At 40.8% G+C, this 13477-nt stretch overlaps 1 protein-coding gene across 6 annotated transcripts in view; it reads left to right on the top strand.

Moving 5' to 3' along the window:
- The window catches only part of Odad2 (outer dynein arm docking complex subunit 2), a 194265-nt gene that overhangs the window by 112611 nt on the left and 68177 nt on the right, over positions 1 to 13477 (top strand). The gene's annotated exons all lie outside the window — the stretch shown is intronic.

Genomic DNA, 13477 nt, shown 5'->3' with positions numbered 1-13477 from the left:
TGGTATCTATCAAAAATATCAGTCACTTTGTTTAGATTCTCCAATTGTGTGAAGTACAGGCTCTTGAAATTAGACCTAATGATTTTTTTTATTTCCTCAGTGCCTGTTGTGATGGCTCCCTATTCATTTCTGATTTTGTTGATTTGGATACTGTCTCTCTGTCATTTTGTTACTTTAGCTAAGGGTTTGTCTATGCTGTTGACTTTTCTCAAAGGACCAGACCTTTGTTTCATCAATTCTTTGTATTGTTTTCTTTGTTTCTAATTGATTGATTTCAGCCTTCAGTTTGATTTTTTTTTCCATCCTAGGTGTGTTTGCTTCTTTTTGCTTTAGAGCTTTCTGGTTTGCTGTTAAGTTGCTAGAATGAGAGCTAATTTCTTTACGAAAGCACTTAGTGCTATGAACTTTCCTCTTAGCACTGCTTTAATTGTGTCCCATATGTTTGGGTATGTTGTGCCTTCATTTTCATTGAATTCTAGAAAGTCTTTGATTATTTTTTCTTTATTTCCTCTTTGAGTCAGTGGTCATTGAGAAATTGTTCAGTTTCATGAATTTGTAGACTTTCTGTTGTTTCTGTTGTTGAAGTCCAGCTTTACTCCATGGTGGTCTGATAAGATATAAGAGGATATTTTGATTTTCTTGTATCTTTTAGGCTTGCTTTGTGACCAAGTATATAATAGAAGGTCCCCTGAGAAGAAGATATATTCTTTTGTGTTTAGGTAAAATCTATAGACAACTGTTAGGTCTATTTGATTCATAACCTCCATTAGGTTCATTATTTCTCCATTTGGTTTCTGCTTGATGACATGTCCATTGGTGAGAGTTGTATGTTGAAGTCTCCCACTATCAATATGTGGGTTTTGATGTATGATTTAAGCTTTAGTAATGTTTATTTTATGAATGTGAGTATCCTTGCATTTTGGGCATACATGTTCAGACTTGAGATGTCATCTTGGTGAATTTTTTACTTTGATGCATATGAAGTGACCTCCATCTCTTTTGATGATTTTTTTTTATTGAAAGCCTATTTTATTAGATATTAAAATGGGTACTCCAGATTGTTTCTTGGGGAAATTGTGGTTGAGATACAGTATGTAAGGAAAAAAAGAAAATGAAATTAGCTTGTAGGCAACCTTGTGGTTCACTTTCTTGATTACAGACTGACTTGGAAGTGTCTAGCCCACTGTGTACTTGAGAAGGTAGACGCGGAATATATACAAAAGCAAGTTGTGCAAGCCAAAAGCAATAAGCCAGCAAATAACATTCTTCCATGACTTCAGTTTCAGTTTCCTGCTTCTAGGTTCTTGCTTTGTGTTCATTCCATGACTCAAGTGTGACCTGAGAATTGTAAGAAGAAAAAATAAAATTCTTTCCTCCTAAGTTGTTTTTCATTATGACGTTTGATCACAGGAATAGAAATGCAATAGCCATACTTCTCAAACTATTTCACAAAATAGGAAGAAAGAACACTACCTAATTCTTTCTATGAAACCACAGTTATACTGATACTTAAACCACAGAAAGACCCAACAAAGAAATAGAATGTTAGACCAATTTCCCTTATGAACATTAATGCAAAAATACTCAATAAAATTCTCACAAACCAAATCCAAGAACACATTAAAAATGATCATTCACCTTGATGATGAGGGGATGAGGGGCTTCTTCAATGATGAGAGGGGATGGTTCAATGGATGGAAATTCATCAACGTACTCCAGTATATAAACAAACTCAAATAAAGAAAACACACATGACCATCTTATTAGATACTGAAAAAGCCTTTGACAAAATACAACACTCCTTCATGTTAAAAGTCTTGGAAAGATCTAGAATTCAAGGAACACACCTAAACATAACAAAAGCAATATCCTGGATATTTTGGGTTAGGAGTTTTTTGTTTTCTATTTTCTTTGACCCTTGGGTCCCAGTTAAGCCTGGTATTGAAGCAGGGGTTTGGGGTCTCACCTGTGACCCTGGGTGTGTCAGAACTCTTGTGAGTCAAGCTGTCTTTTAGTGTGGACAGAGTGTTTGGGAAGCTGGTGGAGCACAGGATCTGCTTCTGGGCATCAGTGTGAGCCAGGAGGAACGTGTGTCCCCGGCTGAACCATTGATTGTGTTCTTACATTGTTCTTTAGCCATATGGTTGTATCTGATGATGGCTGAACGTTCTTGATGTCAGAAGTACTCCTTGGGGAGGCAGCGAGCACTTGATAATGGATCTTAGGGAACAGGATGCTCCTGCTCACCTGTTCTGGCTGTACCCCAGGTGGACCCAACTGGTTGGGGATTATTACTGGAAAGTTCTAAGCTGGATGTTCCTGGGGGCCCTACAGGCTTCCTTCTGAAAGCAGGGAGAGTTGTGGGCCAGACTTTGGCAGTCTCAGTAGTTAATTCTTGACCAGTGAATTATCCAGTGTTGTGTAGATTTTTATGGTACCAATGGTATGACAATATTTTATATAGATAGCATTTCCTCATCATGGTTTTATTATATGTACATTGTGTTCTATTTCTCTTGGACTTCATTTCCAAATCTTTGTAGTTATCTTCTCCAGGGATTAAGAGAAACATTCATCTTCATAGTCGTGTTTTTTGTGAAACCATTCTGTCCTGAATATTTGGGTGGTCTTTGGTGCTATCAACCTAAAGTGAACTCCAGTCAAATTGTAAACATTACCCAGTCCACTTCCCTTTACTCCAAACCTCATTTAGACCAATTCTCCTTAGAGATCAATTCTCCTCAGCCAATTTCTCTCAAATATTGCCTGCTCTCTGCTCATTCCACATCACCACCAACTTAGTATGCTAATTTGGAACCCCAGGTTTTTCTTACTTGTTTGAAGGAAAGAGATCTGTGAAGGGAGATCTCTTTCTGGCCCCTTCTCTCACTGACACCTATACTGTCTTCCTGTGTCACTTGTTGCTTAGGTAGCATGGGCTTTTGAAGAGTCTTAAGTGAGCATGGATAAATTTGAAAATGCACGAGTGTGTGACTAATGAAGCTATTGCAAGAGCCTAGATGGACATAATTAGAATTTAACCTAATAGAGCAGCAGCGTGCCTTGGAAGGAGGAATAACTGAGAAATGTAGTCAGACCTGGAATCTGAGGAGGAAGATGTGAGGAGGCAGTCAGCAAAGATAGAAAAACGTATTATGGTTTGCTCATCCTTGACAACTGGCCCATGTGGTAAGCTTCACTAAACACAATAGGAATGTAATTTGGGGGGGAGACGATGGTGAGCTTGCTTTTGTGCAGGGGGAAATGACCAGGAGTTAATATATAAATTTGGGTATTTGTCGAAGTGTGTGTGTGTGTGTGTGTGTGTGTGTGTGTGTGTGTGTGTGTGTGTGTGTGAGAGAGAGAGAGAGAGGGGTAGGGGGAGAGAGGGGGGGAGAGAGAGAGAGAGGTGGGGGGAGAGAGAGAGAGGTGGGGGGGAGAGAGAGAGAGAGAGAGGTAGGGGAGAGAGAGAGAGAGAGAGAGAGAGAGAGAGAGAGAGAGTCATCAACATATGAAAGGGAGGCAGGGTTGGTAACAGTGAGAGGGAGTAGACTAAAGGAAAGTGCCAGCCACAGTGCCAAGGCAAGAAAGGAAGTCTGTGGACTGTTTGCCTGCCTAGGAAAGGGGATTACAAGAAAGCCCAGGAAAGACCAAACCAAGAAAAGGGATTATTCAACAGTCATTGGCCCAAAGACGGCAATTATTCAATGCTTTGAGGACTGAAAAGAGGATATTAAATGGGAGATACTTATGGTCACTGATCATCACCAGTTCCATTGGGACTTTAACCCAGGTTAAAGGTGAGCAATTAATTGAGAGAAGGAAATAGAGGGAAAATTAATAGTTCTTTCTAGAAACTTTGTGATAAGGAAACTACATGAAATACAGAAGCTAATTCAGATTTATGTGACAGTTCATTGTGGCAGAGGTATTTGTGTGTATCTGTTTATCAAGTTATCTATCATCTATCTGTATTCGTTACCCCTTTGACTATTATCTATGTATCCAGCCATCTGTCTGTTAAATTAGTCATCCATCTATCATTTGTCTTCTGTAATATAGAGAGATAGAGTAACCTCCAAGATGGGAAGAGGTGGATATTGCTACGGCTTAGTCTTATAAACACATTGATTAAGCAGTATAAAAATTTGGAGGTGGGGGTTCCATTCAAAAGAGCAGTTCTAGTGCGTGAAAATCTTGAAGGCAGTCCAGTGGACTCAAAGGCAAGACTTTTCTGTGAGGATTATCAAGAAAGTTGCATCCTTACTCATCCGGGAAGCAAACACATGGCCTTTCTATGTGTGCTTCTCTACCAATCATACATCTGGTTTTGATTCCTAATCAGAAGTGAGAGGGTTACCAACAGAATGTACACTAATGCCCTGATGTGAATTTAAAAACTTGAAGTTAGACTTCTCTAGTACATTATCCACTTAGCTTTCAATAAGAACTTGGCTTTTGTGATTGGGTTATAGAAAGGACATTTATAGAATTTGAATGAACTAAACTGATAGTTAAAATATTAATGCTATATATCATATATATTTGATTAAATTTGTGATAAAACATTTTAGATTCAAAATTAGATGCAGAAAATAAACATTTTTAAAATGTATTGAGAGATATCTGAGGGAAAGTTTTAAAGCTGTTGGTCTAGCATAGGAGAACTGGGCTGGCCTGGCCCTTGAAGTGGGTGGAAGAAAGTAGCCTGAGTTGCAGGGGTCTGGGCTTTTCGAGGGTTCCCTTTTCCAAGGTGAGCAGGTGAATATTGTATTGGTCTTCCTCTTTACATCTTTTGACCACTCAGTTTATTCTCCCAAGGCTAAAGAATATTCATGAGTAGGGCTCAAAAGATGTCAGGGAGGCAAGCAAAAAGAACTCACATTCATATTTTTAAAATATATCACATTACTATGTCTACAGAACTCAGTTCAGACATAATCTAAGAAAGCTCTAGCTAGTGAACCTGCTTGGAATGTGGAGAATAGATGTTCAGATACGACAACCAATAAATGCAGGCCCCATGGAGCACTTGGGTGTGGCTAATATAATTTTTCAAAGTCAAGAACTATCGCTCTTGTCCAGGCTGGCCTCTGACCCCTGGTACTCCTCTTATCTTACCCTCTTGAGTACTGGGATGACAGGTGTGGGCCTCCGGGTTACTGATATACCATTCATTTTCTCTGCTCAGTGGTGTCTTAGCACATAGCTATCTGTCATTTATGTGATCATGTTTCTAGTGTTTAAAAACAAAATGAGCTGAAATGAAACAATTTCACTGGCATCTTCAGAGTGTTCTTTCATGTAGAAAAGAAGGTAAAACTGCCTATGCTTCACTAGCAGAAATTTGAGTGTAGGTCCCTAGGAATGTATCCTGCAGTTGGCATGATATTGACTGTGTCTAAACGCAGTATATCTCTGACTCAACTGCCTTTGAGTCATCTGAAGCAATGTGGACCGAGATTCAGGTAATTATAAACATGCATGTGTGTCTTCTGTTCCATTATTTCACCAGCCAAAACTTTTCCCATGTGATTATACCCAGTTTCACACTTTTAGCCAGTTTTGTACACTGTTTTATGGTGTTTAGATAAGTTGAATTTTCTTGCTGCTGAGATCATAAACCCTGAGGGACAGGCAGGGAACTTTGCTTGAGTGTCCCAGGGCTTCTTGTTTTCAGTAAAATAAGGAAACTGGAAGAAGCCTGGCATATGCTTCCCGCTTCCTCTCCACTCCCTACCTAGGTTTGCTCCTGGCTCCACTGTCTAAAAGGGAAGACTTTTCTCCTTTATTTATTCGGTAAGAAACCCTGGTCTCAGTTTTCACACGTGATGCTTTCATAAGCAACTTCAGATTTACTAACCTCGAGTCACAGGTCATGAAACCATTGTGCAATTAGTAACTTTACTGTTCGGATTCAGGGCTATGACAGTTAAGACTGCAGAAGCCAGAAATGTTGTCATGGATCAGAACTGGGGGAGGGGCTGAAAGCACCTATGTCTAGGGACTGTCCCCACCCCCCTGCCCACCCACCCTTCCCACTCCCAGCTTCAATGTCATGAAACCTAAGGACAATATAGCTGTTCAAAACAGGTGTTGCCTACTTTTGTGTTGCTAACACATATTCATGAGAATAAGCAGTCAACTGATTGCTTAAGAAAGTCAGTTGTTAAATTTGCTTCAAGTGAATGTTTTACATCTCATTAGAAAATCCTTATCCGTGAGGTCGCCAGGCAGCAGAACCCCAGAATCAAAGACTTCAGTAACGAATAATGAGGCAAGGATTTGCAGATCACGATGGCGGTACACTTTGCACTGTAACTATTTGATAATTAAGCACGTAAGCAAGTGGGCCGGATTGTTAAAGGTAACAGTGAAAACTACTGACCATTTCAGCAGCACACAAGGGCTGTGCAAAGCTAAACCTTCTTCACTTAGAAAGGCAAAATTTCGATCAATTTTAATAACTTAGAGAAATGGTACACTAGGTGAAGCATATCTTTCTGACCAATGATTTGCTACTCATTGTTCATGTGATTAAGAATCCAGAGCATGAGGTGGCAGTCTGTCTGAATATGAATGAATGTTTAGTTCAGGGGATTAGCTACTCAGCGTTCAACCTTTGAAGGTCACCTGGTTGCAGAAACACTCACCGTACACTCTCTTAGAGAGTCGTATTTAAAATCTTACTGTTTACAATCTCCACACAAGGATTTGAAAAGAAAAATTTCAATTATGATAAATATAGAAAAACTCCACAGAGATCCTGATCCTAAGGTTTGACCTCTGAGCGACACTGTTTAGTCCTTCTGGTAAACCTGACTGTGGGGCTAATTTTAATGTCTACAATTCTGGAAATGCAAGTAGGGAGCCATTGCTTTCTAAATGCAAGATCAAACACATCTTGGGAGGAATCCAGCAGCTGAGCGGGTCTTCAGCGTTCTGAAGTAGTGACATAAAGACAGTGACAGCCGAACCTGGCAGGTCGCATGCATGCAATCCTTAGTTGCTAAGGAAAATGCCCTGCAGCTGCTGCTCTGTGCACCAAGTGCAGTTTGCTACTGAGAAGTAGCCAGCGTCTCCGAGGGCTGCAAGCAGTGTCTTCATTCACAATCCCTTAACGCCTTTGGGCAGCATTTATAAGATCGGTATTTCTCCCTAAACAGTTGCATTTTCAATATTTCTTTTGACAAATGTCACTAGGCCAGTGGTTCTCAACCTTACTAATGCTGTGACCCTTTAAAACAATTCCTCATGTTATGGTGACCCCCTCCCCACCGTAAAGTTATTTCTGCTGCTACTTCATAACTGTAATTTTGCTACTGTCATGAACCATAACGTAAATATCTGTGTTTTCTGATGGTCTTAGGTGACCCACGTGAAAAGGTTGTTTGACGCCCGCACCAAGAAGTCAAGAACCACTGCAGTATACAATATTAAAGCGGCTCTCTTAATTCAGCCTTTTCTGTTTATGAGTTTTAAAAGTTTCACTTAGAGAAAAGGAAAGTTTAAATATAATCACTTTTTATAAGAAGCACTATAGTTCACAAAAGTGTGAAATATATAATTCATATTAATTTGTAATAGCTAAATCTGTGTGCATTAAATAGGAAACAGATATGTTTATTTCAGAATAAGTCATATAGAAACCGGTTACAGAATTAGGAAGAAAACGGAAAGTTTTCCAGATCAGTAATGTGTCCATGAGATCATTTGGTCTCATGGCCTCCTCGAGCCTAATTTTGCTACTTGTTGAGAAGATGCTGTTTGAATATTGATCTTGTGGGTAGAGAGGGGGAAACTCGAGTCACGTAAGGATCGGCGCCAACTGAGAAGTCAGTGAGAGCCTGTTGATTACAACTTCCCCAAGGAGACGTTAATTTTTCTATGGCTGGAAGACATGCTTGGGCAATTTTAGCCAGGAATGCCGAGCCCAAAGTGCAGACAGAGCCAGGTTCCTGACCACAGGTGTGACAGAGCACAGCTGACCAAACAGTTTAGGAATGTGACATCATTTTGTTTAACTTCAGATAACCAACGAGCCATGGCCACTCAGGGAGCCAGGGAGAACCTGAAAAAGGCTTGCGGAGGGTTTAGTCTCCTACTGAGTCCACCAATCCCTATGCATGCCTAGGAGCTTTGATATGGCCAAACTTGGCCACGGAATGCACAGCTAACAAGAACCAGCCTCATTAAGACCAGCCAGGCCTCTGTGGAGCACACTGTGTGCTTCTGTTGTCCCACATGTTTGGGGCTCTGGTGCCACATTAGCTTACTAACTGCTTCTAAGTACACTCCTCTTCTGACCCCAGCTTCCAAAACTCTTTAAAGATGAAAGTGTCAAGCCATATTTTTCCATATTTGTTTTCTTTCCTCCTCTTTTATGTAACAGATTTTCAGATGAGGGCATGACAGCAAATGCTAAGTATAGGTGCTAAAAAGCCCATAAAGCAATATTAATATGCATTACAAGCTATGCATCTGAAAAGACCATCTTCAGAGCACATCTGGAAGAGCCACTTGCTGTGAAGCTTGCCTGTGCTTTGACCTGGATTTCCAGCATCCAGCGTATGCACCTCTTGCTTTGCAGCTATGATGTGGCTTTGGAGCCTAGCAAGGAATGGGATGGCCACAACAGAAAAATCAAGAACACACACCCTATTCCTATTGGGTACTGTAATAGAAATTATGCAAAGTTGTGTGTCCACCATTTCTCACTTACAGAACCCCTCGTCCTTTAATTTTAAAAGCATATTTGGTGACTCTTTATTAAGTTAACCATCATGTCTGTAACATTGGTCTTATCATCCTTTCCAACCTGATTTTTTAACCCAAGTTAAACACCCAAGACCTCACACTGTCCTTGTTACCACCAGAAACTGTAGATGTCAAGTTGCCACAGACATCTGACTGGGACCCCATACCCTGGCTTGAACTTTGACCTCAGCAAGGGGCCTTGCTCTCTGGTCATTGTCCTCTTGGTTTCCATTCATTTCCCTTTTTGAGCACATTAGATTCTATGACCTGTTATGGCCCTCGCTCCATTTTGAATGCCTACAGGCCCTACATGCTGTTGATCCTCTTCCTGCCCATTGCCCCTGCCTGGAAAAATCTCAGCCCTGTGGACACTCCTCCATGTTGCATGTTGCTAGAGGGTTACACTCAGGTTCACCAGTCTGAAATGGATGGATGTAGCTCTAAGAGTAAGAAATATGCTCACATGAGCTTATTCCTACTGCACTCTGGACTTCTCCAGCCTCTCAAAAGTACCACCTTCCCTTCCCTGATGCAGTATTCTGTTATAGAGTTTATAGAGAACATGTTATCCATGAGTGGGACTACCTTAATTTTAATATCTGTAAACTTTCTATATTTCAATCATTTCTAATAAGAAAAAGTTATTCTCATCTTTGTGTCCTTATGTATTACTTCTCCAAATTTGCACAAAAGAGAAGATCATGACTGTTAACATTATTTTACTATTCTTGACCTCGCACTCAATTTTTATGCATGCTACTCCTGAGTGACATCCCAGCCTGTAGGCCATTATTTCATTTATTGTTTGTTTATTTACTCATTTACTTAATTTTGTGTGTATGGTTTGTGTGTTGTGTATGGGCGTAGTGTATGCAGTGGTTGTACATGGGTGCATTTACCTTAGATGCTTTTCTCTATTACCTGCAGCCTTATTCTCTTCGATGTCTCAAGAACTTGGGTGTCTCTCACAGAACTTGAGGCTCACTAGGATGGCGGGGCAGAAAAATCTCAGAATTCGCCTGTTTGTGTCCCCAGTGCAGGCATATGTAGCATATGTGGATTCAGGAGACTCAGACTAAGTTCTCATACTTGCAGTGTCTGAGGGTTTTTATTGCTGTGACGAGACACCGTGATAAAGGCAACTCTTATAAAGAACAACATTTAACTGGGGCTGCTTTATAGTTTCAGAGATTTGACCCATCATCATCATAGCAGGAAGCATGGCAGCTTGTAGGCAGACTTGGTGCTGGAGGAGCTGAGAGTTCTACATCTTGATCCAAAGGCAACCAAGAGAGACTGTCTTCAGCTGTCAGTCAAGAGGAGGCTCTCTTCCACCTTGGGTGGAGCTTAAGCATTACAAACCTTCGAAGCCTGCCTACACAGTGATACACTTCCTCCAGCAAGGCTACACCTATTCCAACAAGGCCACACCTCCTAATAGTGCCACGTCCCATGGACCAAGTGTATTCCAACCACCACACACAGCAAGCACTCTCACAACTGAGCCATCTTCTCTGCCCTCTTCATCTCTTAAAATGTTCCTCTCCATTCTCGTTCCTCTCCTTACACGTGAATTCTATGTTTCTTGTGGGACTTGAAAAACATCTGTTGGCCATTTTACATATTAAATAAGGCCAGTGTGTTTTGAAAAGTAGAAGGAATATTCTTTCTTTTATGAGGCAGTGTAAGTAAGGAGTTAATCAGTTTAATTGGAGAAAGAAGGTTATATTTTGAAGGGGGCAAAAATCACATATTATATACCTCTCAAGACCTTAGAGGTCAAAGGCCAGAAGTCCAACTTTACGAGTTCTATGTTTCAGGTCTGTCTCTGCTTTACTAGTTGAAAGGATTCATTTCTAAATCTTGTCAGAAGTTGATTAGGGTAGGAGTAGGCTTCAGTTTGGTTATTTTCACTTTGGATCATCTTTTTTTCAAAACACTTTGTGAAAGGTGAAATCAAATCTGTAATACAGACCAGATTCTGGGACCAAATTGAAAAACAAACAAAAACAAACAAACACCATCTGGATATCATAATTAGAGGATTTCAGAGTTCTAAGGCCATGGGAGACAGGACCCTGAGAGCTTATGTATCAAGCTGTTGTGATTGAAGTTTGAGAACACAGGATTGGGAGACATAGACAGTGTATGGGATCCATCTGTCTTTGAGACCTGGAAGTAGGCCAGAATAGTGGGACAGAGGCATGGCACCCCAACCTGTGGAAATGTGGGACTACAAGGCTGTAAGACCAGGACACAAGGGAACTTTCTGTTTTCTAATCTGAACAGTGAAGGCAGAGAGCATCTTGGACTGTTAGACTAAGACAGGGAGCCTGGCTGATTCATTTCCCATTTTCCCTCCAGTTTCCAGTCTTCTAAGCAAAATTTCTATGCACATAAAATTATCTAACTTCAAACTTAATGGGCTGAGGGTATAGCTCAGGTGGTAAATCTCCTGTCTCACATGCAAGGAGGCACTAGACCTAGGTCAGTGTGTTGACGACCTTGGGTACATTGTATATTCTGATTTTTTGATCTAGGAATTTTATTTTCAGGTGTTCTACTTAAGCCTTTATCTATTTTTTGAGTTAATTTTTAATAAAGTGGAAAGTGGGGTCCAACTTCATTGCTTTTGCTTGTGTATATCCAGTTTTCCCAGCACCTTTTGTTGGGATGGTCTTGACACTCATATCAAAAGTCATTTAATATCAGCAAGCAGGTTTATCTGGGACTCTGCTTAGTTCTAATGGTCTCCATGTGCTGTTGGTCTCTATGCCTTCATGATGCCATCACTGTGGCCCTATAATACATTTTGAGATCAGGAGATAAGTAATCTCCATTTTCCCCCTTTTCACGATTTTGTTTTTTTTTTAACTTGCCTTATGTTGCATGTAAATTTTTAAGATGGATGTATATCCAAAAGTAATTAAGATTTTTACTTAAAAACTGTGTGTACATGCATGTATATGTGTATTATATGTGCACATACATGTTCATGACAAGGCATACATGGGGCCATCAAAAGTCAATCTTAGGTGTCAATCCCTGTCTTCCGCTTTGTGTGAAACGATACCTTGCTGTTTGTGGCTTTATACACCAGTCTAGCCAGATCCCAAGTTTCTGTGAATATACTTCTGATTCTGCTTCCCATCTCACAATAGGGTGACACAGAGTATGTTACAACACCCAGGTATACATGGCATCTTAGTTACTGTTTTATTGCTGCGAAGAGACACCATGATCAAGGCAACTCTTATAAAAGAAAACACTTGGCTGGAGGCTTGCTTAGAGTTTCAGAAGTTTAGTACTTTATCATCACAACAGGGACCACGGTAGGCAGGCAGGATCTAGAGCTCTAGCTGAGTGTGACATCCTGATCCATAGGTAGACCCTGGGCTTGGCATGGGCTTCCAAAAACGTTGTTTCTGGTTTTGTTTTTATTAATCATTTTATTCATTTACATTTCAAATGATATCCCCCTTCCTGTTTACCCCTCCACAAATCCCCCATGCCATTCCCCATTTCCTCCCTCTCCTTTGACTTATGAAGTGCTCCTCCACCCACTCTCCCTCTCCTGCCTCACCACTTTAGGATCTGCCTACACTGGGGCATAAAGTCTCCACAGGACCAAGGGCCTCCCCTCCCATTGATGTCAGATAAGGCCATCCTGTGCTACATATGTATCTGGAACCATAGATCCATTCATGTATACTCTTTGGTTGGTGACTTAGTCTCTGGGGGCTCTGGGTGGTTCAATTAGTTGATACTGTTCTTTCTATGGGGTTGCAATTCCCTTCAGAATCTCAGGTGGCAAAAGCCACAGAGGCAATGGGAGGCATGTGGAAATTGCATGGGCCATGCTTCACTGGTGTCTCAGACACAAGGCATCCTAGGCAAATAGAAAGGATAAAACATGTATGCCCACAAGAAGCTGCAGTGAGACTCTTGGATGTTCAGGCATTTTTTAAAAAGTAGGTCTGAGGAACCAGATGTATATCTCTCCTGAGAGACACAGCTGGAATATGGCAAATACATAGGTGAATGCCAGCATCAAACCACTGAACTGAGAACGGGACCCCCGTTGAAGGAATCAGAGAAAGGACTGAAAGAGCTGAGGGGGCTTGAGACCCCATATGAACAACAATGCTGACCAACCAGAGCTTCCAGGGACTAAGCCACTACCTAAAGACTATACATGGACTGACCCTGGACTCTGACCTCATAGGTAGCAATGAATAGCCTAGTAAGGGCCCAGTGGAAGGGGAAGCCCTGGGTCCTGCCAAGACTGAACCCCCAGTGACGTGATTGTTGTGGGGAGGGCGGTAATGGGGGGAGGATGGGGAGGGGAATACCCACATAGAAGGGGAGGGAGAGGGGTTAGGGGGATGTTGGCCTGGAAACCGGGAAAGGGAATAACATTTGAAATGTAAATAAGAAATACCCAATTTAATAAAGATGGAAAAAAATTTTTTAAAAAACAAACAAATAAAAAAAAGTGGGTCTGTCTGTACTTCCCGGTTCTTCCAATATACCTGTTAAGATCGCTTTATACTCTTTTGGTGGATTTTTCCATTCAGACATTCTATTTTAGATTCATAATTTCTATTTGGTTCCTTTCATAAGAATTTCTATTTCCTCGCTAATGTTTTCTTTTTCTAACAGTTTTCCTGATTCCCTTTATTACTTATTTTTACTTTGGATATACTTAAGTTTTAAAGCC

Source organism: Rattus norvegicus, chromosome 17 (genome assembly GCF_036323735.1).
Source record: "Rattus norvegicus strain BN/NHsdMcwi chromosome 17, GRCr8, whole genome shotgun sequence".
Classification (NCBI taxonomy): Eukaryota; Metazoa; Chordata; class Mammalia; order Rodentia; family Muridae; genus Rattus; species Rattus norvegicus.
The sequence above is the reverse complement of the archived record's forward strand: the minus strand, read 5'-3'. Positions and strand labels throughout refer to the sequence as shown.